Genomic DNA, 24,821 nt, shown 5'->3' on the forward strand with positions numbered 1-24,821 from the left:
AAAAAAAAGAGAGAAAGAGAGTAAAGGAAAAATCTTTGCACAGATTCATGTTCTTTGGAGCTTTTAGAAAAATCCAAGGTCTATTAGAAAATGAAATTTAGTCTATTAGTTCTTTTATTTCTATTGATTTTTGTCTTATAGACATCTTTGGTTGCTTACTCCTTCAATGAATTTCAAACTCATTCAGCCTTTGCTGAGTCCAGTTCTCTTAACACTGGTTAATTACCTCTTCAGAATAAGTTTGATTTCTTTCTTGTATAATAATCTTTTCATGTTTGAAAGTGTTAACACTAATCACTCAGCCTCCCCCCGTATACTGAGCATCACACTTGTAATATAGTAGAAATGGTAGAACAGAGGTTAAAGAGCCAGTGATCTGCCTTTGCCATTTACTAACCATGCTTGGTCAATGCTTCTCAATTTTGGCATTGGTCAGAAAATTATAGCATGGTTTTAATAAACAATAATAAATTTATTACTCTGGTGTTAGAAACTGGCAAGTGTAGATCAAGTGTAGATCAGTGTCATAGGAATACCTGTTTCCTAGATGGTCATTTTCTGCTCATGTGGTAAAAGAAGTAAGAAGCCCTCTAGGCAATTTTGGTAAGAGCATTATCCCATTCACAATGGTTCTACTTCATGACACAGCCATTTCCTGTTCTGATTTCATTGCTGTTGCTGTGATAAAACACCTTGACCAAAGCAACATATGGGAGGAAAAGGTTGATTCGGTTTACAATTCCAAGTTATAGTCCTTTAGTTAGGGGAAGCCAAGGCAGGAACTCAAGCAGTTAGTCATCATAGCCACAGTCAGGAGCAGAAAGAAATGAATGCACCTATGCTATCTCCACTCTTACATCATCCAGGACCTCCTTGCAGGTACCACCCACAGTGGCTATCTGATCAAGATAGTCCTTTACAGACATGCCCACAGGCCAATCTGATCTAAGAAATTCTTTGGTTAAAGCATTCTCAGGTGAATCTAGGGTATGTCAAAATGACAGTTAAAACAAAACTATCAACCTCTCACTTTCACCCGCCACCCCAGTGCCAATGCTCTACTTTTCTAGTATCACTTTAGGGTGAAGATTTTAAGATAAATTTTTGGAAGACAGAGCATTCAGATCATAGCAATATTGCTACATCATATAATGTGCCAAAATTGCTATTCAGCCCCTATTAAGTTGGGTGATAATGACTAAGTCTGTTACAAATATTCTCATACATGCTTTTGTGTAGATGTAAGTTTTCAGATTAGCTTAGTAAATTTCAATCTCTCTTTTTCTTGGTATTTATATCATATGATTATTATGGGGATCTAAATAACTACCCAATATATGTCTGAGACATACAGATACAACTGTGTGTAAAGGTGACTGTGATAATCACCCTGCTCCTGCTCACAGTTCAGCTGTCACACTCAAATTGAAATAAAGCATTTCAGAATGGGGCTAATCTATAAAGAATCTCAGGAAATAATTTGTTCCCTGATAAAAGCATCACTCTTCCTTGGTGCCTAAAGTGACATGAGATATATAAATAACCATACTTGATCATCAACTAAAACATTGATATTTTTCCTTGGGTTACCTTTGTTTTATTTTTCTGAAATCATGTTATTTAATGCAAGTACAGGATTTTTTTTTGACAGGGTCTTGGACTCTGCTGGACAGAGTCCCGGCTCGCGACAATAAATAACCATACTTGATCATCAACTAAAACATTGATATTTTTCCTTGGGTTACCTTTGTTTTATTTTTCTGAAATCATGTTATTTAATGCAAGTACAGGATTTTTTTTTGACAGGGTCTCTCTAGTCCCAGCCTGTTTGGAAGTCACGATGTAGATTAGGCTGGCCTCAATCTCACAGAGATTCCCCTGCCTCTGCCTTTCGAGGGTTGAAATAAAAGGTACATGCCACCACACCTAGCATAAGGAATTTATCTTTATGTTGGTTAAATTTCACAGTATTTATCTTGATTCAGTGCAGGAATATGTTGAAAGCTTTGGATCAGTTTTCCAGAGGAGTTTTGATCTCCAGCTTTGCAGCATCTGCAAATACACTAATTTACTTTTCCATCCTTTGCCTATGTGTCTGTTTTTCTACTTTTCCACTGTAGGACTGGAAGAATCTGTAGTAAGCCAAGGCCTGACATATTTTAGAATGATGTCTTTCAAGGTCTTCAATGAGCCTAATCCCTTGAAAGATCTAAGAAAAAGCACAGTTACTGACTTGACTTTAATGGCAGTGGTGGGGGTAGTGTGCATGCCATGCCACACCCGTGGAATCCAGAGGACAACTTTCTGGAGCTGGTTCTCTCCTTCCAGATATTAAACTCAGGTTATCAGGCTTGCATGGAAAGTACCTTTACCTACTGGGCCACCTTGCCAGCCCTAGTTACATCCTGGACTGGTGGTATGGATAGGAACGAAATGGCTTACTTGTCTTGCCACTGCTTATGACAAATTTTGCCTTTTTGATAGAAAATTTATTATCTTCTAGTTGAAGATGATGACTTAAGAGCTTCCTGTTTTGTTTGTAGTGATGAGAGGAAAAAGTTTGACCCATCAGTTTTCAAATTCTGAAGGCCTTTCCACATCCATTTATTACATTTGGGACCTTCCTCTTTTCACACAAATGAAGAGCATACTATACTTGCTGAAATTTATTTTCTATGTTGTTTAGTCTTCTTGTGCTGCTATAGTGGAATGCCACAGACTAAGTAATTTATAAAGAATAGTAATTTGGTGTTGGAGAGATGGCTCAGTGGTTAAGAGCATTAACTGCTCTTAACCTCAGCATTGCACAACATGGGTACACTAACATACATGCAAACAATATATTCATACATATAAAAAATAATAATTTTTAAAAAAGAATAGAAATTTACTTCTCACAATCTAGGGTTTGGGAACTATAAAAACAGGGAACCAAAATTCATTGAGCCTTACTGCATCCTCACACAGCAGAGGGTGGGGGGTCAAGAGAGAGTAAGTCACAGACCCTAGATAAGAGCTTACTACTGCCGTTTTCTAAGCCACTATAATTTCTAATTGTATTATAAATACTTATCATTATACCCACAGATAAGTATAGCTCTTACCCCTGAGCAAAGAAACTTCTTTCTGTAACAGATGGAGGCAACTACAGAGATCCAGAACTGAGCAAAAACACAGACAATGAATGATCATGGGGTGCCCAGCCTCAATTGAAACATCTACCATGCAAGGCCTATACCTAAGGCTCAGAGAAAACCATGGAAGAAGGGGCAGAATGATGATAACAGCCAGAAGACCAGAATGCCTGCAGCAATATGGTCACCTAAATAAGACCTGCATAATGACAACATCAGTTGACATGCCAGTGTGGATTGGGGAAAATCCACAGGTTCCCACCTCTAGATGGAGAGCTACAGGTAATCAGTGGTTGCTAAGGGAAGGAGAATCAGTCCAGGAGTGAGCTGATAAGTTATCCAATTTCAAATGGTCAATTCTAAACACATGTAAACACAGGCACCACTAACTAGATTCAGTAGCTACTGTGTGTGTGTGCATGCGTGCATGTGTAACAATAATAATCAAAGAAGAGTGAAATTGAGAGAGAGTGGGAGGTGTATGGGAAGAATTGGAGGGGGAAGAGGAAGAGGTGGAAATGATATAAATACAGTACTCACATACAAAATTCTCAAAAATAAAATATATAGATAACAAAATTTTGAATTATTTTCAACCAATATTACATTTTAAGGTGCTTATAAAAACATTCCATCATGGAGAGGGAAGGGATCCCCAAGGCCCTACTCCTAGCTGAGGATCTACTGGCAGTTGATGGCTGCTAGGGGAATAGAAAGCCATTTTTCAGGGGGGAGGTGGCCACTGGCAGGGTTACCCATGCCCAAATGGTTGACCCCATACGCTCAGTGTCTTTTCCACGTAGCAATGTAAAAGGAAACAGAATTGACTTTCTTTCCTTTTAGATTTTAATAAAAGGTTGTAGTCCTTAATTTAATATGGAGACTCACTTTTTGGAGTAGAGTGTGGTTGTGTCCAGTGTGTCCAAAACTTCAGGTACCTGCTCTATTCTTTAAACCCAGAAAATAAGAATAACAAATAACTTATGCCTACAATGCAGTTAATGCACTAAGCACTGTTCTAAGGACTTTATGTGATAACATCTCATTTAAGGTTCACAAAAGATGTGTGTTGAATAAGCAAACAGGTATGAAGAAGTTAAGAAACTTGCCTGAGTTTACACAACAAATAGCAAAGTCAGGCTTATGAGCCAGGTAGTTTGACTTGAAGACCAAATTCCATTATTTATTCTTATTGTCTCATTTGTCAATAATCATTACATCTCATTTAAGCCAGGGAATCTTTATGAGATCTTATGTCAATGGAAGGAAAGTCATCTAGACTTCAAGTGGTTACTATGATGCATATGCATAGCTTACATAAAAACCACATACAAATGTGTGCTTTAATCAAATATTTAAGGGGGTGAAGTGGTGGGTGTAGGGAGATGAGGGTGTATCTGAGAGGAGATGGGAGAGTGGGTCTGAATATTATCTGTGTCAGTCACTATCTGCTGCATAAGGAAGCTTCTCTGGTGAGAGTTAAGAGACACATTCATCTATGGGTACAACAATAAATCATTAGGATTCTTTTATTTTATTTTATTTTATTAAACATATTTTTATCAAATTTTTATGGAGCTCATACAATGCATCTTAATCATGTTTAGCTCCCCCTTCCTTATTTTCCACCCCTTCCATATCCTGCCCATAAGACTTTATGCATTTTTTCATACATGTTAAAGCCTATTGAGTCAAGCCTGTGCACCCACATGTTTCTTGGTGTGAGTTCATCCACTGGAGACTGTTCAGCCTGTCTAGCATCACTCCCTTAAAAAAGATCAATTCTCCATCACCCAGGGAGAGGAGTCATTTTAATACTATATCTGTGTAGCAGAAAACTAGTATTAGGCTCTCTCCTAGACCCTGTGACCTAGCCACAGATTCCTAGCCTGATATCAATGTCAAGTATGGGCACCATCCCATGAAGTGGATCTTAAATCCAATTAGAAAGTTGTTGGTTACTCCCATAAAACCCATGCCACTATTGTGCCAGCAGGCATACTTTGCCAGGCTTGTTGTTGTACTTCACATGATTCACCGCTCGGTAAGGCTGATGATTAATTTTCTCTTAAGGTAGTATACATAGCACCTTCTAGCACTACGAAAGCTAGACAGTAGAGATGAGGCTTTGAAGTCAGCACCATTAATTTGTTTCTTCTATAGCTCATGTATGTAACGCCTTCAGCAATAGGATCTTCCTGTGAAGTTCTGGTGGGTAACCAAGAGCAGGAGAAATAGTCACTGCCATTTGAGGGTCCATGGGACACCTGGTCAACAGCATCAAGAGAGAGTCCATCCCTGGCATTGGCTTTCTGAGAGGGGTGGTAGAATGCAGTGATATAAAAGGAGGAGGGAGATAATAAAATGTTAAATATTTTTGAATGACAAGGAAGAAAAGGAAAAGCTTTGAATATTTTAAAGTCATTTAAATCATTTGTTTCTTTAATAGAAACTGGCTATAACAGCAGCAGCAACAACAACAACAACAAAGGATGGGAAGTGGGCATTAGCCTCAAGCAGTTTGTAATGGGAAGATGACCCTAGAAGGGGCCGTATCTTATGAGTATCTGTTGACAAAGGGTCAGTAAGAGGTAGGAAATGGAGTTCTCACATGATGTGGATGGCAAGGCACTCCCTGTGGGTTAGTGTCTTAGTCACTTTTCTGTTACTGTGATAGAAACACTGACCGAAGCAATTTATAGAAGGAACAGTTCCCTGGCAGAACTTCCAATTACCGTAAATGTGATATAGCTGCATGGTGTGCCCTTCGAAATACCGGCACAAATTTGGACAAGACAAATTCTTTATAGTTAACTAGCTCCTGAGTTGGCTATAAAAAGCGGTATGGGAACTGAAGAGATGGTTCAGCAGTTAAGAGCACTGGCTACTCTTGTAGAAGAGGGTTTGAATCCCAGAACTCACAAGGTGGCTAACAACCGTCTACAACTCCAGTTCCAGGGGATCTAATTCCCTCTTCTGGCCTCCTCAGGCACTGTATGACACGGATGCACTTACACATATGCAAACATAACACTCATACACTTAAAATTAAAATAAAGAGTTTTGTTTTAAAAGTAGTAAGATACAAATAAAGTTACAGCCTTGTTGAAGAAAGATATGTAAGTACCTGGGACTGACCATTTCCCAGTGTTTACAAGGCCAGCCCTTAGAGAAAGGCATTCACTTGTCAACTTTACTCTGACATCATGGGGAACTTTCCTTAAAGACAATATGCAGGATCTTGACAACTTCTTTGATGGCACATATTTTCTTTATAAGTCCTTCAGTTCCCCATAATGTTTGAGAATTGTTCTCTGTTTCCTATGGAAACTGAGCTTCTTCTGTTCTGTCCATTTGGTTTTTGGAAGTAGGCAGATGTATTGAATGCTTAGATAAGTGATTTGATTCTATAAACAGTGGGTAAGGGAATGAATTTTAGGATAAAAATGAGGTCTTCTGGTACAACTTTATCAACTCTAGAGTAAGGAAGAACTGGTTATCTTTTGTGCCTGTCATCTCTTTCCTTGGCTGACTTTATCCCTTTCTGTGAGGCCCATAGGGGCTGCATTGTAGGCATCACTATCTTCTACTCTCTTAAAGAATGTCTTAAACTCTCTAGAAAAATTCCCTTCCATGACCAGAGTGACCTAACTTCTTTGAAAACTGCCTGTTTAGTAGAGACATCCAATTCTTGTCAATTTAAAGAAAACTTCTATTTAACTAGAGTTTAATGACCCTGGCTTAGTGAAGTAAGCTCTTTCTCCCTAACCTTCCTTCATGATTTGCTTAGTCCTAGAAATAATTTTAGGACAATGGCTAGAAACTCTTTTATTGCAGGGTTTTTTGGTTGTTGTTGTTTGCTTGATTTTCAGTACTGGAGACAAACTCAAGACCTCACTCATCAGTCACAATGTTCTACTCTGGGATCCGAAGTCTAATGTGGCTGTTGAGGTCAGGCTGTACCTTGGTTGAAGTTATTCCATACTGTGCAAAACAGCAGTTTTTTTCAGACTGTGCAGCTTTTCAAATTCTAATTTTTTAATTTTTATTTTATGTGTATAAGTGTTTTACCTGCATGTATAAGTGAACTATGCATGTGCAATGTCCAAGGAGGCCAGACGAGGGCGTCAGACCTCCTGGAAGTGGAGTTCTGAAGTTCTGTTAGCCACCATGTGGGTGATGGGAACTGAACCTGAGTCCTCTGGAAGAGCAGCAAGCACTCTTAACCTCTGAGCTATCTCTCCAACCTGAGACTGTGCTACTTTTGACTCCATTTTGAGGATGGAGGATAACTGTACCTGTGTGAACAAGTGGACAGTACTGTCTACATCATTAACATGACACAGACTGACATACTAATACATAAATTATTCTTTGGAATAGAAAGAGTGCCACTTTATAAATTGATGAGGGTGCAGTGAGAGTGTAGGGGCACAATAATGTGTTAAAATTCTATCATAATAAATAAATAAATAAATAATATAAATAAATGAAATTTTATCAGAAGAATGAGGCCCAAGAAGTTATCAGACATACCAGACAAAGGAAAAGGTGTAACTCCCTCACTTATAGCCCATTAAGAGGTGGGCACCTAGCACTGCAATAGTGCCAGCCCCCATCAATCAGCTAACTACCTGGTGTGTATATCAGGAGCCAACAGGCAGAGAATTTGGGATCTTCCCAGGGTTCAGCTCTGCTCAGTCCCTGCTGTTGATGTGACCTACTCAACTGCTGTGTGTATTCTATTATTCACCCAGCCACCCATCTGTCTGCCCATTCCTTTGTCCTTTGGCCTCTGCTGGTGAACCCAACTTTGCTGCTTCACTCTAGATCCTGTGACATTTGCAACCACCACAGCTGCTTCTTCAGCCTCTTCCCTGGAGCTCTGGTTGTTATCATATCAATACAGACTCCTCTATTTATATTTCTATCAGCCTACTTTGAACTTTGGGACTCTGCAGTGGCCTTCTGTAACCCACATCTGTACATGTAAATGGATATATTTACTATGTGTTGTGTGATGTGTGATTTGAGAGTTAATAAAGTAATTAAGATTAGTATAAAAGAACCTGTTTGCTTCAGCCAGGTTTGTCACAGAAAGCAGGAATAAGTAGCAAATGGCTACCATTGAAACTGCCTACCTTGTGAATTTACTGACATTGTGAAAAGATACTGATGTGTTTGTCTATGTTTCTGACATAGAACACTCTTGAGAGTGGCGCAGTGTCTTGTCCTAAGAGACTCATAGCTCAGTCAGAGAAACATACACAAACACCCCCTTCCAGATTGTGCAGGGATGACAAAGAGATGAAAACCTGCATTCTGGTAGTTGAAAGGAAAAGGGACAGTATGTGTTTTCATAGGAAAAAGTTTATTAAGAAAGGCCTGCCTCTTTCATTAGGAAACTGTTGAAAGAGAATTCAAATTATTGCCAAAGTGACTCAATGACGGTTTTTCTACCTCAAAGCAGAAAACAGTTGATGAAATCTCCTCTAGAAAGCAGCCTCCCTGAGGCCTGAGGCCTGAGGCCTGTGTAACTAATAGAACAGGCAGCAGAAGTGCTGGTTCCTTGTTAGCCACATGCTTGGCCTGCTCATGTCCTTCTTGGTGTGAGCATCTCCTCTAATAACAAATAGAGATGGAAGGATGAGGTGGGAGTGAGAGAGAAGTGCAGGATTCCCCCATACCACAGTTTCCCTGCAAGGCTAACAATAAAAAGGAAATGCAGCAGCTAGCTCTTTCTGCTTTTCTGGTTTCATGAAGCTCCTCGAATAATACTCCAGTCTTGATAGAACACCAGCCTCTCCCTTCCTTCTCTAAAACTGCTACACTTCCAGGTTCAGACGAATTCTCTTCTGTTGGCCTTCTCCATCACAGATTAAAGTCCACCTCTAACTTCTTTATTTCTGGACTTCCATCAAATGTTCCCATTACTATTTAGATATCTTGTTACTCTTTAACTGCTTTAGATATATTCACATTTTTTTTAACTTCACAGCAAGGGACCCAGTCACAGAATTATTTTATAGTCACAATAGAAGATACTGGTTCTATAGATGCTTTTTTGACGGATTCTGGAGGGATTTGCATAGTTAGACAACTAGACTAAGAATTTTGGAGTCTCAGGACTGAGCGAAGACCCAAAGAAAACTAGGATGAGGGTAGCGATGAGTGGACTCCTCAAAGGGTTACCTGCTAGCAGTGAATGCTAGTGTGTATAAACAAGGTACCTTGTTGAAGTTCCATTTCATAAGATTTGTAAGGGAAAACATTCAACTTAGAGAGTCAGGTGGGTGAACAAAGATGATCTTCAAGGTTTCTAGTCAGAGGCAGTCTTGTTATCGAAACATGCTGTCAGCACCTCCTGGCTTAGCCCTAGCTTGGTCCATTCTACCCTTTGCCTTCGTCAGGTAGCTCTTATGGTTATAAGACCAGAAAGCATGAGGCATACCTTGCAAAGAAATGGAGCGTGTGTTCTATCTTTAATAGTCCATAACGTACTTGTAACGTTGTTAGAATTACCTGGACCCATAAGAGACAGGAAAAGGATGGTTTGGGTGGCTTTTATACATCATGCTGCTCTTTTTGATCATGAGACTCTTGCCTCAAGGATTCAAAAACAAGCAAACCACCAGCCAAGTGGGAGCTCACATCTGGAGAGTAAGAGGTACTGCTTTGATTTATCTTAGGAGCTGTATCAAGACCAAGAGTGTGACTATGTGAACCAACATTCCCTTTTATCAAGAAATAAAGCCATCTGTAGCAAAATTCAGAGGACACTTTACAAATCCTCTCTCATTTCCTATGGGGCCACAGGGACTGCAAACGTTGAGACACTAGAAATTGTACTCAGCAGATCATGGTCAGGCTTAGGATTTCCCAAGAAGCTGTTAAATGGTGTGGGGCTTTCTGTTACAGCATCTGTAAGCAGTTTTATTTAGTTGCGCAAGATAAAAATCCTAGTCCCTGGCAAAATTTCCAAGAAAAAAGTCCCTTCTAATAATAAAAATAATGGCAGTTGATTGAAGGATTGGTATGTGCAAGGAACTGACTTTAGTGCTTTGCCCCATTCTTGTTCAGTTAATCTTTACAGTGGAGCTGCAAGGTAGCAAAACTATCACCATTCTACAGATAAGTGAATAGCAAGGAGTGGCTAAGGGACTTGTCAAAGGTATGCTTGAGGCTCCAAAGTTTGCTCAAGTAAGTGAAATAGCTATGTAAGACCTAAGATAGAAGATGGAATCTAAGGCTTCTGTATAACCTTTTGTAGTACTTGGCCTATGCAGTTTAATCACTAGTGTCTGGTTGCCTGGGTCTGTAAATGAATGGCAGAGCGCTGAGGCCCTCATCTTCCCTTGTCCTCTCCTTGCTCTGGTGGTTCTTAGACAGGGTGATAAGCATTTAGGAGCTTATGCCAAGAAATCTATGGGTGGTTGCAAGGAGCAGCAGATTCATTTATTTCCTTGTCTGTATTTCATATCCTAGAAAAGTCCAGAGAGGAGAAACTGTGCAGCTTCTGAATTACAGCCAAGCTCACTAATGTGAGCCTTGGTTTCAGGTGCATCTTCCCCACGAAGTCCCTAGAATGTGCTCTGAGGGGCCCTTGTCATGCTTCCCCTTTTTTCTCCTTTTACAATTCTGTTTTTTTGTCTTCTCATTTCTCTTCTTTTCACTTTCTGTTCATTTTACATTGGTATCAAAGTCATTTAAAATGCGCTAAAGATATAGCTACATATTTTAATGTATATTTTATTGTTTTTGCGCATTTCATACAGTACATCTTAATCATATTTAGACCCCCTCCCCCATCCATACCCCTTCATAGTCCCCCATCAGATTTCATGCATTCTGTCATATATGCGAAGTTCTATCGAGTCATGTACCCAGATAGATGTACGGTGCAAGTTCATCCACTGGAGTCTAAGTCAGCCTATCTAGTGTCACTCCTTAAAGAAGATCTACTCTCCCTCACCCAGCAGTAATCAGTTGTTAATAGTTCCTGAGCTAGGGTTGGGTCTGCTGTCCATTTCTCCAGTTCTATGCTGGGTTTTTGTCTGATGAGTCAATATGGGTCTTGTGCATGCTGTCAGCATTGCTTCAAGTTCATATGAACAAGTTCCCATAGGCCTGGAAGACTCTCTTTCCTTATGTTCATGCACCAACCCTGGCTCTTACAATCTTTCTGCCCCAGCTTCTGCCAATGGTCCTTGAGCCCTGGAAAGATTAGGCTTAATATAAGAGTCCTGTCCAGAGACATGTACTCTGTAGTTTCTTATTCTCTACACCTTGGCCAGTAGTGGGCTTTTGTGTGTATCACACTCTGTTGCATGATGAAAATACCCTGGTGAGAGTCGAGGGATGTATTAGTAGTCTCTCTACTCCCTGGTCTGCTATGTTCTGTGAGCCTTAGGTGTAGGGGTTCCACTGTAGATGTGTCACTTAGGGCTGGGCATGTCTCAGACACATATTCTCTGTGTGTGACCAGTTGTGGAACTCTGTAGTAGCCTCCGTCTGTTGCAAAAAGAAGATGCTTTAATGAGTGGTGAATGGTATACTTGTCTGTAAACATAAGGTTCTATATTAGGCATACAGTAAGAAATTACTGTTGCTAGAGATATGACAGAGATAGCGTTTTCTCTTGAATCTATGACCCCCTCCCCCAGCCGTGTGTATTATGGTTATGTTTACAGTGATACCCTTGAGTTCCCTCCTATTGAGAGAACTTGAAGTCCAATCAGATAGCTGTTGATTACTCCTAAGATAAAAGTGCCATTGCTCCACTGCTACAGTTTGTTGTGTCTGTCATTGTTGTGGTTCTTAGACTTTAAATTTGAGAATGAACCATTGACTGATTTTTCTCCCTTAGCAGTTTGCAGAGTGTCCTATAAAACTATGAGAGCTGGTCTTCAAAGAGGTGGATTCCAGGTCAGTTCCAGCTCCATTGCTTGAGTTCTGTGCTAAAGTATGCCCATCTTCAGCAATAGGGTCTTACATTCGAGTTCTGGTAGGTAATCAAGGGCTGTGGCAACACCCCATGTTATTTTGGGAGTCTCTTGGACAACCCTGACTAACAAGTCAAAGGGAGGTTTCTCTTGTCTAGCACTGTGTTTCTTTTTATACAGCTTCAGCTGTACACATGCACTCATGTTCAGATACTGTATCAGACACTGTATGTGTATTTTTCAGTAGGTTTTTGAGCTAACATATTTCCCTCTGGTTTTTCACACCCTCTAAGCTGTATTTATCACTCTGCTCTCTACTCTATCCCTGTCTAACTTTCCTTCTCCTTCCCCAGTTTAAAGTGCCCCCATTTTCCTCTGATAATTCTGATCTCCTATTATTCCCCCTCTCTTTAGCTCCTTCTTCCTCTTTACCCACATGGTTCCTTCTATGTCCTTCCCTCCTTACTTCCCAGATGAACACCTAATTTCCCTCATTTCCCTCTTGGTAGCGTCTGTTTCCTACTATCCCACTCTCTCAGGCTCCTTCTTTCCCTTTACTTCCCTGGTTCCTTTCCATTTTCTTGACTCTTGCAGTTATATCATGATATATACTCAGAAAGATTTTGTGCTAAGATCTACAAATGAGGGAGAAGATACGTCTTTTGTTTTTCTGAGTCTGTGTTACTTCACTTAGTATAATAGTTTCTAGTTCCATCCATTTACCTACAAATTTCATAATTTCATCTTTCCTTACCACTGAGTGGAACTGCACTGTGTAAATGTACCACATTTCCATTATTCATTCATCAGTTGAGGGACATTTAGGTTGTTTCCCTTTCTTAGCTATTGTGAAAAGAGCAGCAACAAACATGGATGTACAAGTGTCTCTGCAACAGGATGAGTCCTTTGAATATATTCCAAGGAGTGGTATAACAAGATCATGTGGTAGATTCATTTTTATTTTTTAAAATATTTTATTTATTATTTTTATTTTATGTGTTTGAGTGTACTACTTGCATGTGTGTAAGTGCACCTATGTTATGCAATGCCCTTGGAGGTCAGAAGAGGGTGTCAGATCCCATGGCACTAGAGTTAAGATGGTTGTTAGCTGCCGTGTGGGTGCTGGGAATTGAACCCAGGTCCTTTGCAAGAGCAGTCAGTGCTCTTAACCACTGAGCCAACTCTCCAGCCCCCAGTTTTATTTTTTTGAGTTGTCCACACTGCTTTCCATAGTGGTTGCACAAGTTTGCATTCCCACCAGAAGTGAATGAGCATTCCCCTTTCTTCACATCCTCACCATCACTTGGTGTCATTTGTTCTCTTAGACAATCTGGCTGGGATAAGATGAAATCTTTTTTTTTTTTTTTTAATAGAAGGAAGAGTTTATTTGGGCTTACAGTTCCAGAGGGACAGGAGTTCATCATTGTGGGGAGGCATGGCAGGAGGCAGTTGGAATAGAAAGCTGCAGAAACAGAGAGAATGAAACTGGAAATGGGGCGTGACTATGCACTCTCAAAGCCTACCCCTAGGATGTGCTTCCTCCAGCAAAGCTACAGCTCCTAAAGATTCCATGACCTTCCCCAAACAGCACCACCAACTGACCAAGTGTTCAAATACTTGAGCCTATGAGGGTAACTTTTCATTCAAACCACCACATTGTACTTTCTTATTTTGTTACGAGCATTAATTATATCTGCTCAATTAAAAAATATATGTTTATGCCTGCTTGTCTGTATGTGTACCATATGCATGCAGTGCCTGTGGAGGCCATAAGAGGCCATCAGATGCTCTGGAACTAAAGTTACAGGTGGTTGTGAGTTGCCTGATGTGGGTGCTGGGAAATGAAACTGGGTCTTCTACAAGAGGAGTATTCTTTAACAGCTAAGGCATCCCTCCAGCCCTGTGTGTTCATTTTTAAAAAAATGTTGATTCCTTTTTTTTAACTTTTAAAAAACTTTATTGAGAATTTCATACATGCATATAAGGTGTTTGGATCAAATCCATGCCCACTCCCTCCCTTCCAACACCTCCCATTTCTTCTTTCATTTATTTATTTTTATGGGGCTTTTGGGTACTCAAATATTCCCTCCTTTGAAGAGGTAACCTAAAATCTTTTAAGGATTAGATACAAGCTCCCCAATACTTTTGACATTTTTGGCCTTTGGAACAGAATATGTTGCTAACAGTCCCAAGGACATTTTGACTTTTAGCCAAGAAACTGGCTACTTTTCTTTAGGGTCCTTTTACCCTAACTTCCTAGCCAATTCCTACCTCCTATTCTTATCATGCCATCCTCTGAAGGGGTTACAATAGGGAATAGGGACGCAGATTGCTCTGGCTTCTTCCATGCGGAACAGGGACCCAGGGTGAGGCAACTGGAGTACCCCTTCAGTGGGTCTATCTAAAAGACTCCCAAATTGCATAACTCTTATCTCTAAGGGGAAAAGAAAGTCCTTGAAACGTGACTAGGAGATGTGAAGGAGAAGTAAAGGAAAGAGTAATTAGTATTACAAGTTCTAGACAGGGAACTAGAAAAAAGTCAGAACAGGGCAATTTTCAAATGTTCTTATGAGAGTCCATTGGAATTTCTCGACAAGGGCTTCCAAATGCATCCCTCTATTGGGTTCTTTCTCATTTTTCTTTTGTCTTCCAAGGCTGGACTCTAGAGTGATGGATTCAGAATTTGCTTTCAGGTATTCTGATAGCTGTTAAAGTAGTTAAAATCAGTGTCAGTTCCCTCTCAAAGACTTCTAAATAGGGGGAGAAAACAAATTTATCCATCATTTTAGAACAATAGCTGGTTGTCTACCTAAGCTACAGGTGGGTACTACAGTATTGGAAACCACGATTTGAAGTCTCACAATTGAGAAGCACTTTCTGGTTAGAAGCAAAATCATCAATGAGAAATAATTGTCTAAATAAATTTTTATATAGACTTAAGCCTAATGTCTGGGAAGTATAATCCCTTGAACTCTTAACTAAGTACACAGGTGACTTTACTCTTTGGTTATACTTTCCTTTTGGGTGTTTAAGACCATACAGTTGGCCCAAATAAATCAATTTATTTTCACACTTAAGGTCATTTGAGGATCTGTTCCTCAGGGGTCACATGGGCTTTGGAGGAGCTCCTGGCTCCTTTCCTTTACCAGTTCATCTATGTGAAGGTAAGTCAAAGGTCCTGTTCAACCATGTCCGGCTTCACATGGAAGCATGAATGATATGTTTCCTTTGAGCTGACCCTTCTCTTTGTAAACTGGACACTGGTTCAAGTCCATCTCGTGGGGTCTCCATGTCCTCCCTGAACAAGACGACAGGTGACCCACCACATTTACAGGGCATTTTGAGAGATGTTCCATAGTCCCCTGAAACTTGGTCGACCTTGGAGGGCAAGGGGCAAAAACTATCCTTTAAGTCACTCTGACCACATTAGTGACCACATTAGTATAGGCCTCAAAGCATGGCTGTTAAACATCCAAGAAGGTTAGTTCCACCAATTTGATACTTTAAATTATCATGTGTTATGTAGATAAAGCTTAGTCAAAGAACCAAATATTCTCAGACAAACATTGACTAGATTTATATTTCGTTCCTTAAGCTAGTTGACTAAACTATGACCATAGAAAATTTAAGATTATGTGTATATTTAAGATATATGTGTATATCCTATAAAGTGGTTTTTGTTTAACATTTCCCTAATTGCTAAGAATATTGAGTACCTTTAAAACTGTTTCCTAGCCATTTTTATTTCTTCATTTGAGAACTCTCTGTTCAAGTCCTTAGCCCATCTTTTTATTGGGTGGTTTATTTTCTTGCTTCTTTGTTTTTTTAGTTCTTTGCATATTTTTTATACTAATCCTCTGTTGGATGTATAGCTGGTGAAGATTTTCTCCCACTCAGAGGGTTTTCTCTTCACTTCCTCAGTTGTTTCTTTTGCTGTACAGAAGCTTTTGCATTTCATGAGGTCCCATTTGTAGACTGTTGATTTCAGCAACTGATGTCTGATTTAGAAAATCTTTTCCTACACCTCTATCTTGTAGGGTACTACCTATATTTTCTTCTAACAGTTTAACGTTTCATATTGAGGTCATTGACCCATTTGGAGTTGACCTTTGTACATGGCAATAGATAAGGTTCTAGTTTCATTCTTCTATATGTGGACACCCAGTTTTGCCAGCACCATTTGTTGAAGGTGCTGTCTTTTCTCCAGTGTGTGTTCTTGGCCCCTTTGTCAACTCTCTGGTGGCTGAAATTGCAAGTACTCAAGTTTGGGTCTTCAATTATGTTCCATTGATCTACATGTGTGTTTTTGTGCCAGTATCATGCTGTTTTTATGACTATAGCTCTGTAATATAGTTTGAGGTCTGGTATGGTGATTCCCCCTCAACATTGCTCTTTTGCTCAAGATTGCTTTGGCTATCCAAGGTCTTTTGTGATTTCATATGAATTTTAGGATTTTTTTCTGGTTCTGTGAATAATGTCATGGGAAATTTGGTTGGTATTACATTGAATCTATAAATTGTTTGTGGTAGGATGGCCATTTTCACAATATTAATTCTACCAATACATGACCATGGGAGATCTTTCCATTTCCTGGTATGTTCCTCAATCTATTTCTTCAAAGATTTAAAATTTTCATTGTAGAGATCTTTAATGTCTTTTGTTAAGTTTATTTCTAGGTATTTTATTTGGGGGGGACTATTGTGAATGGTAGAGTTTCCATGAACATTTTCTCCAATTGCTTCTTCTTGGTCTATAGAAAGTTTACTGATTTTTATGTTGGTTTTGTAACCCACCACTTTGCTGAAAGTATTAATCATTTCTAGCAGTTCTCTGGAGGAATTTTTTTTGGATCTCTTACATATAATATCATCTAAAAATAGTGACTTCTTCTTTTCCAATTAGTACTATTTTAATTTCCTTCTCTTGTCTTATTGCTCTAGCAAGAGTTTCAAGCACTATATTGAAAAGGAGTGGAAATAGTGGACAGCCTTGTTTGGTTCCCGATTTTAATGGTAAAACTTCTAGTTTTCCTCCATTTAGAATGATGTTGGATGTGGATTTGTTGTATATAGCTTTAATTATGTTGAGGTATGTTCCCTCCAGTCCAAGTCCCTCTATGACTTTTAACATGAATGCATGTTGGATTTTGTCAATGGCCTTCTCTGCATCTCTTGAGATGAACACGTGATTTTTGTTTTTAAGTCTATTTATATGATTTATTACATTTATTGACTTATGTATATTGAACCACCCCTGCATCTCTGAAATAAAGCTGACTTTATCATGGTGGATAATCTTTTTGATATGTGTCTGTATGAGTTTGCAAGTGTTTTGTTGAGAATTTCAGCATCTCTGTTCATTAAGGATATGGGACTATAGTTTTCTTTTTTGTTGTATCTTTACCTGGTTTTTGGTATTAGAATGATACTGGCTTCATAAAGGGAGTTTGGGATTTTCCCTCTGTCTCTATCTTTTTGAATAATTTAAGTAGTATTGGTTGTAGATCTTTGAATGTTTGGTAGAATTCTGCTGTGAACCCATCTGGGCCTGGCCTTTTTTTAGTGGGAAAGTTTTGTATTGCTGTTTCAATTTTCTTATTTGTTATGGGTCTGTTTAAGCTGTTGGTCTCTTCTTGTTTAGCTTTGGTTGTTTCCATGAATTTAGAAATTCATCCATTTCTTTTAGATTTTCAAATTTAATACATTATAGGTTTTTTAAGTAGTCCTTTATTTCTGGATTTTTTTTTTGGTGTCTGTTGTGATGTTTCCCCTTTCATCTCTGATTTTGTTAATTTGGATTTGCTCTTTCTTTCTTTTGGTTAACTGGGCTAAGGGTTTGTTTATCTTGTTTAGGTTTTCAAAGAACCAGCTCTTAGATTCAATATTCTTTGTATGGTTTTCTTTGTTTCTATTTTATTAATTTCTACTCGGATTTTTATTGTTTCTTCTCTGTCTGTTGGGTTTGGATTTCATTTGTTCTTGCCTTTCCAGAGTCTTGAGTTATACTGCTAAGTCATTTATATGTGCTCTTTTGGATATTTTTTAGTGTAGGTATTTAGAACTATAAAATTCCTTCTTAGGACTGATTTTAAAGTATCCCAGAAGTTTTGTTGTGTTGTATTATCATTTTCATTTAGTTTTAGGAATACTTCTGTTTATTTATTAATTTCTTTTTGATCCATTCATCATTCCGGAGTGTGTTGTTTAATCTTCATGAGCTCATGTAGTTACTAGAGTTTCTTTTGATGTTTCTTTCAAGCTTTATTGCATTGTGGTCTGATAGGATGCATGGAATTATTTCAATTTCTTTGTATCTGTTGAGGATTTTTTGTGCCCCAGTATGCAGCTACAAATTTTTAAACCTGAAGTCTAATTCATTTGTGTGACTCCCACACACAACCTCTCTATGGAGATATCAAGTTCCAAACCAACAAATTACATCATGATTTCTAGCCTAACGAATTGTAGACTGAGCCAAAACTAGAAAACCATCATTTAAACAACATCCCTGGTTGGAACCTATTGCTTTGTTTGTTTGTTTATTTATTTATTTATTATTTATATTTTATATGTATGAGTGTTTTGCCTGCATGTATGTAAGTGCATTATGTGCCTATAATGCCTGAAAAGAAAATAGATGCTTTAGTACTGGAGTTAGCCGCCATGTGGATGCTGGGAACTGAACCCAAGTCTTCTGCAGGTGCAGCCAGTGCTCTTAACCATGGAGCCATCTCTCCAGTCCTTAAACTGTTGTTCTTTAACCAAAATTCAGTCTCTTATCCTGAGTGTAAGCATGTAATACCTGATGTGATCAAGAGAAGAGCAGTGTAGATAGACACAAATATAGGAACTTATTCTGCAGGATAGTCTTCTGAGCTTCTGAAGAAGCTATGACTTATATTGTCAGACACAAGGTATTTCCCACATTAGACAATAGCTCATAATTAAAATATAAATATTTCCTATAAAATTCTGACCTCCAAATGTTAGAATTTTCAGCAGTCTCTCTATAAAGGTATAGTTGAATATATATACATAAACTTATTTATTCTGCTTAACAGGCTCCTGGAATCTATTAACTGTGCTCAGGTTCCAAGTACCTAAGACTTTCAAATAGTAAAATAAAGAACCTTTCCTCCTCTTAACCTTACTTGACCTCTGTATGAGTTACCTTTGAGACAAAATATCTGACACAAGCAGCTTAAGGAGAGGTTTGTTTTGGCTCACAGCTTGAGGGAACAGCCCATAATGGAGGGAAGGCATGGCAGCTATAACACAAGGCAGCTGGAAATGTCCACAGTCAGAAAGCAGAGAAAGATGAATGCTACCATTCTCCTTTTATATGGTGTCAGATTGAACCCCTTAGAATGATGCTGCCCAAATTTAGGGTGGGTCTTCCCACCTCAGTTAACTCAGGCTAGAAACTTCCTCACAGACATGTCCAGAGGTTTGCTTCCTAGATTCTAGTTTCTATCAAGTTGGGAACTAGCATTAACTATCACAACCTCTCTTAGTCTTTGTCTTTATTGGAGGTTTATCTCTTAGGTGACTAGATCCTGTAAAATTGACAATTGTGGTCACTGCCAGTGGCAGCCACTCTGCCATTCTCACAGGAGCTGCTCCTTCATTCTAATGGGCATTGAGGCTGCTCCTCCACTGTCCTTGGGCTGAGGCCGCTCTTCTGCTCGCCCAGTCCCACCTTCTGTCATCGCTGCTTCTGCCTGGTCCTGGACCCCAGGGCTGGTGAGGAGACTATGTTAGCGGAGCCACATTCAGACACAGGAGACCAGGTTCAGTGACACAGATCTGCTTTATTGCAAGAAGGCACAAGGCTATATAGGGGTAGTGGTCCAATCACAGCACAGCAAGTAAGATACCTTATTAGCATAACAGGTTTAGCATCCTATCACAGTACAGCAAGTGGGATACATTATTAGCATAACATACTTAGCATCCTATTAGCATAACAGACTTAACGTCCTATCACAGAACAGCGGGTAGGATGCCTCATTAGCATAATGGGTTTCAGATTACAGAGCCTGGATTCCTGGAAACCACGTGACCCTGACTGTTGCAATATCTAAGTGTCGCAATTTGAAATTCCGAGGGTGGTGATTAGGGAGTGGCGAGCTCTAGGCATCAGTCTCATGATCTGCCAATGGGAGCAAATGTCACAAGGCATTCCTTGTGGCTCCAGCAGTTGGGCCATTGCCTCGGGCCTGCTGTATGGCTGTCAATAAGACTTTCACCCTAGGCTCAAGCCTGTCTCCCACAGACAATCAGTATCAACCATCAGGATCTCTGGACATCTACTGGAGCCACTGTTGTAGAGTTAAACTGTAGGGTCAGAGATGATCCAAGTTTCAAGATCAAGTTGAGCTGAAGCAGCAAGTTATGAGACCACAAAGACTATAGATGCTAATGGAAGCATGAGGTCTGGATGAATGGATGGGTGAACAGATAGAAGGTTCAGATGGATGAATAGGCAGATGGATGGACAGATAAATGGATGGCAATTTTACTAGGCTGTATCAACAGTGAGGAGTGAAGAGAGCTGAAGCCCTTGGAAAGGTTGAGATGTCTCTGCCTGCCAGTACATTATATCAGATGATCAGGTGATAGGTCAGTGAGACCATCATCATCCTGGTGTTAGGTGCCTTCTTTAGAGGTCCATGTGAGGGAGTTTGCTTGTACCCTTTCCTCAGTCTGGTATGCCTCATAAATTCTCAGGCCTTGTTTTCCTGATGATTTAATGAACTCATGTAATCCTATAGTATCAATGAACTTCAATAAATTTGTAGGGTGGTACCCATATTACTTTTAGGAATAAATAATTTATCAGTCTATGCCTCATGTGTTGCTTGGACAGATAGTGATGTTCATGTGCACAACAGGGTATAGCGTCATCCTACTTCTGCATTCACACTCAAAATGGTGTTAAATGCTGCTTATAAAATGGAAAATCTTCAAGGACAAGGCACAGCCTGATAGCTACTGGTTTATACAATATGGAATAACATAGAGCAAAATACAGCCTGAGCTCAACAAGTGCTCTGTGGTAATTTATGTTATTGAGTATCTCCTCCTTCTCAATGACCAAATTCCTGGGATCACTCTCATGATTCCTCTTGAACCCCATCTAACATTTGCTTTTCAGTCACCACCATAGGCAGACCACTCTAATGCTCTGCTGGGGGTTTGAACCAGAGACCCCCGGGCAGTGATGATTGGGGATGAGTAAGCACACCATTCGCCAGCCTACGCCACCCCCAGTACCGGGAACACTCAGGCGCAATGGGGAGCCTAGTCAAGCAGGGACTCATTTATTGCAGGTGTTACAGAGCTTATAAAGGCACCTGGAAATCCCCCCTCCCCCCATGAGGGTGTATCTTAAGGATGGTCACGCGCTGATCGTGCATTCCTCAGCAGTGCGGAAGTATTCTTCAGACTTTCAAAGCAAGTCAGGCCGCACCCCAATAACTTCCTTTTGGACCTCTGCAAGGTGGGGCCTTTAGGTCCCCACATCTCCCCCTTTTATTTTTATTTTAGGGCTGGACTGACTTTATTTCATGGGTTACCCACCTCATAGATGGCTCCCTGAGGAGAGATGGCTATCTCCTTCCTCTAATCTTATGCATTTTTGCCTGTCTTAAGTTGTGTCACCTCTGATCAAGCCTTGCCCATCATTGGATCATGCACCTGGCCATGTGCATGCCCTGTCTTAGGAGTACTTGTCATGGGACATCTTACCCGTCCTTGGCTAAAAATGCATCATGATTAAGGGCAGCCGTGTGGGTAATGCCAGCCCATGACAGTCTTAGCCTCTGCCTAACTCAGTTAGCCAAGCATGGGCAACTGGACGGGGGATATTCCTGGGGGAGCCCGTAATCATGAGGAGGTGGGCCGTGGCAGTTCCAAGGGTCCTCTGTCACCGAATTATCTGGTAAAGACACTAAAAGATAAGTATTATTAAGAGAAACAAAGCAAGTCACAGTGTAGGACAAGTTGAAATACTTCTGAGACCATATACCTTTTAGCCAATCAGCCAGTTGTCAAAGAGACTGACTGGCAATGAAGCCAAGGAACTGGGTCCTTCACCTCAGATGGATATAAATAAAGAGAGGAATTTGGTCTCATGAACTATTGTCCATGGACTGTCATGCTAGTCAGTCGGATCCTGGCCTAGCCACTTAAGGTTGTTCACAGGCACCCATATAGGGTTTGAATCTCCTGTAGGGTAGACACACCCAAAGCCTTGACCCATGGTTAGCAATGGATCTGGGCCTTTCCATTGCCCCATAATGGGGTCCTTCCACCTTCACATACCTGAGGTCTTTGCTCCTGTCATCCCCAATGCTTCTGAAACCAGGATTCCAACTGATTTTTTTGAAAATTAAGAACATTAATAGTGAATAGGGCCATACCCAACTGTTGGTGGGGGCTCATTCCCCCTTTGTGTTTTTGTAATTGAATTTTTAGGTTTTGATGGTTGTGTTCTATAATGGCTTGACCTTGGGATTGTAGGGAATTCCTGTATTGTGTTGGATTCCCCAAAGTGAAGAGAAATCTTGTAAATTTTTACTCACAAAACATAGTCCATTATCAGTTTTAATTCTTTGGGGCAGTCCCAATGTAGCAAAGCACTGGAGAAAATGAGACTGAGCATGTTGAGACTTCTCTCCTGTATGAGCAGTAGCCCAACAGGCATGTGAGGATGGGTTGATCGACACAAAAATATACTTAAGCGTTCCAAAAGGAGCACAGTGTGTGACATCTGTTTGCCATAAGGAATTGGGCTTGAGTTCCCTGGGGTTTACCCCTGGCTGTTGCAGAGGTGGTACCTGTAGAAAGGGTTGACAAGACTTAAAGGTATGTACAATCTTCTTTAGGTCCTTGATGGGAACTTGAGAAAACCTCTTATGAAATCCCTGCCAATTTACATGAGTGAGGTTATGTAACCCCTGAGCTTCATTCAGGCCTGCTGACAGGACCTGGGTGGAAGCCACCTTGTCTGCCTCTGCATTGCCTTGGGATAAAAGCCCAGGCAATCCTTAGTGCCCCCTAAGATGCTGTAAGAAAATAGGGACTTCTCTCTCTTTAAGGAGCGTACGAGTCTGAATCATCAAGGGAGTAATGGGATTCCCATCCAACCGGATATGAGAACCTAATAGCCCTGGAAGAAGATTGACTACATACAGACTGTGCATAGGCTCACTTATTGTTGTTAATGCTAAAGCAATGGCCATGAGTTCCTTGAATTGAGCTGAGCCATCACAAGTGTGGACATATCTTTTTGGTTTCTCATTTGCCCCTGGGTATACTACCACTGCAGCTCCAAATCTACCCCCATCAGTGAAAACATTGTAGGGTTTTACTAAGGGCTCCCTGACAAAGAGCCAGGGAGCATCCCAATAGAGGGCGTGAAAGGAGGTCACCCATTTATGAGGGCCATAATGACAGTTAAAATTTCCCAGGAACCTTCCAAGGCTATGGCCACTCGGTTATTATTTCTGCAGAGCCATTCAAAATCCCTAAGCTGATAGGGGATAACAATTTTAAGAGGGTCTATGCCATAATTTCTCAGAGCTACATCATGTCCTTTCTCAATCAGGTCAGCGAATTGATCCATGGGTGTATAAACCTGTGGTATGCCTCCCAGAGAGGCATGCACCCATGAAGGAGCTTCCTGTCCTGTGTAAGGATGGATGTCATCAGGGTCTCACCAGAGAGTACCCATAACTCAAGATCTTTACTAGGCATGTACCGGGCAAGTTGGGGTCAGTCCAGGGCATCCTGGACCTCATGTAAGATGTCCAGGTGTTGAGGAGCCAGGTGAATTAGTTCTGAAGGCTGTTTCCCTACTAGCAACTGAAACAGTGGTCTTAAAGTCTCAGTGGGAATAGGCATCCAGGCTCATAGCCAATTAATTTCTCCTAATAATTTTTGTAGCTCTGTCAGGGTTATGGTGGGCTTGACAGTCAATTGTGGCTTTAAAGTACTTACTCCTTCCAAAGAGAGGATGGTTCCCAAAATTTTAAAGGGAGTAATAGTCTGTGTTTTATCAGCAGATACATGGAGTCCGCCTGTCTGTAGACATTTCTGAGTAGCCTTTATTTTATCAGTGGATACATGGAATCTGCCTGTCTGTAGACATTTCTGAGTAACCTTATATAACTCTTTTAGATGTTGGGGTCTTGGAGCTCCCAAGATTATATCATCCATATAAACATACACAGTGGCATGTGGCAGCAAGTGAGAAGGCCCCAAAAGGATCTTCACATAGCTTTGGCAGAATGCTGGGCTATTGGCCATACCTTGGGGTAAAACAGTCCATTCATACCTCTCATCAGGCGTTTTAAAGTTGGTGGAAGGTACAGAGAAAGCAAATTTTTCACAGTCCCAGGGTTGTAGAGGGATAGAAAAAAAAATCTTTAATGTCTATAACTATAATAAATAAATCTGAGGGAATAGCAGGGATCCAAGCCAGTCGTTCCCTTAAGGGTGTACCCACTAGGGTCATTCTAGCATTGACTTTACACAAGTCTTGCAACATTCTGCATTTGCCAGAGGCTTTCTTAATAACAAAGACAGGTGTGTTCCATGGACTTACAGAAGGTCAGATGCGGCCCAACCGTAACTGTTCCTGCACAATTTCCTTTAAAGCCTGTAGCTTTGTCTCAGGCAATGGCCACTGCTCCACCCATACCGGCACCCCAGGGGACCACCGGATAGCCAGAACCTGAACG

This window comes from Nannospalax galili, unplaced genomic scaffold (assembly GCF_000622305.1).
Source record: "Nannospalax galili isolate Female #2095 unplaced genomic scaffold, S.galili_v1.0 scaffold1319, whole genome shotgun sequence".
NCBI lineage: Eukaryota > Metazoa > Chordata > Mammalia > Rodentia > Spalacidae > Nannospalax > Nannospalax galili.